General features: G+C 48.4%; 1 long non-coding RNA gene across 1 annotated transcript; it reads left to right on the forward strand.

Annotated features, from left to right (window-relative positions):
• Window positions 1–637: 637 nt before the first annotated feature.
• On the forward strand, window positions 638–1,200 carry LOC123582036. Its single transcript, XR_006704158.1, has 2 exons — window positions 638–988; window positions 1,068–1,200. It is a non-coding gene; the product is annotated as an uncharacterized LOC123582036 (long non-coding RNA).
• The last annotated feature ends 752 nt before the right edge of the window (window positions 1,201–1,952 follow it).

A 1,952-nucleotide genomic window follows, 5' to 3' on the forward strand; every position in this document is an offset into this window, starting at 1 on the left:
GGGTGGCGCAGTCGGTTAAGCGTCCGACTTCAGCCAGGTCACGATCTCACAGCCTGTGAGTTCGAGCCCCGCGTCAGGCTCTGGGCTGATGGCTCAGAGCCTGGAGCCTGTTTCCGATTCTGTGTCTCCCTCTCTCTCTCTCTCTGCCCCTCCCCCGTTCATGCTCTGCCTCTCTCTGTTCCAAAAATAAATAAACGTTGAAAAAAAAAAAAATTAAAAAAAAAAAAAAAAAAGTGTCATGATTATCCACTGTCATTAACTCCACAGTATGGAATACAAGGTCATTCACCATCTTGCCTCTGCATGGACTCAGTCCGCACGATCCCTGACCCCTTTCACCCCCTGTCCCCGTCGCCACCCCCACTAGACTACTTTTTAATACTCAAGTGAAATACATGACCTTTTCTGCATTTGCTCATGTTGTTACCACTCGGGCGCATATATCCGGTATACGCCGTGTCGTCTTGGCAAAGAAGATTCCGCTCTCATTCTGCTTGACCCATTTATTGGGTAAGTTTAAGGTGTGCGATGTGTAGATCGGAAACATTTATATATCGCGGTATGATCGTCACCTTAGCAGTAACGCCTCGATGACATCACAATGATCATTTCTTATTTTTGTGGTGAGAATAGTTCAGATGTAGTGTCCTAGCAATTTGGAATTATATCATACAGTATTATTGACGGTGATCACTACGCTGTGTATTAGGTCTCCGCCTGGGTCACGTGGAATATTAATCTTTCTCCCTACTTTCTCTGATCTGGCCTTTACACCTTCCCTCACGTATAGATAACGTGATGGACTGACTTGTCCACACTCGTCCTGCTGCTTGGGAGTCAGGTGTGCGTGATGGCTTTCCCACTGTGGTAAAGGTTACTATCCGCCCACTCCAGTCTAACCAGTGTCATTTTCCATAAGAATATAGTTGTAGCTGGGCATGTGCAATTTTTAAGAGACCTGTACTCCTCAGCCCCTCTGTGATGAGAGGTACGGAGTTGACCAGATCCTGGCCAATGGTAGGGGGGTGGGAGTGGGAACCTCTCACCTGCCCCTTTTCCTCCCTCAGCTTCAACCAGACAGATGACAACAGGGGATGGCAGAGACGAGATGGAAGGACCCGGGGGACTGGAGTGTCCAGAAGCTTGCCCATCTTCCAAGACTACCACCCATGAGAAAAATAAACGTCATTCTTTACGCTGCTGTTTTGTTAGGGTGCTCACTCTGTCTCATTTTTTTCTTTACAACTACTTGATTTTTCTTTTTCTTTCTTTTTTTTTGGAGAGAGAGAGAGGGAGGAGAGAGAGAGAGAGAGAGAGAGAGAGAGAATCCCAAGCAGGCCCTTAGCACGGAGCTGGACATGGGGCTCAATCCCACAACTCTGGGACCATGACCTGAGCTGAAATCAAGGGTCGGGCCACTCAACTGACTGAGCCATGCAGGTGCCCCTACAACCCCTTAATTTTCTACCTACCTACCTACCACCCCATGTATTGGTTTTGTGACCTTGGACAATTGATGTAACCTCCGTTTCTGGATCTGCAAGATAGAGATGATAACTCCATGTGGTTTTGTGAGGATTCAATGAGTTGCTTCATGCACAACATGACCTGGATTGGTATCTAGTGCTCAATAAACCCACGGTATGATGATGGTGATGGTGATGCCCACCGTTACTAGCATCTTCCAAATGGTGCTTTTGTCCATCAGCTGGTCTCCCCGCCTCAGACCTGGCAGGTGCCACGCGATATTTAGTTTCGCATTCCCAGGGCAAGGGAGAGTCTCCAAAATCAGCGTTGCATACTTGCCGTTGAATGGTTGGTAAGGGTCTAGAGTGCTTCCTCTTTCCCTCCCCCCTTTCCTCTGGGCTCCTGTCTAGACTCACGTGGGCCCCAAATTCCCCAGCCTCTTCCTACACACGTACCCAGTAGAGGGCCTGGGAAATTCACTGCCT

This window comes from Leopardus geoffroyi, chromosome B3 (assembly GCF_018350155.1).
Source record: "Leopardus geoffroyi isolate Oge1 chromosome B3, O.geoffroyi_Oge1_pat1.0, whole genome shotgun sequence".
Lineage (NCBI taxonomy): Eukaryota > Metazoa > Chordata > Mammalia > Carnivora > Felidae > Leopardus > Leopardus geoffroyi.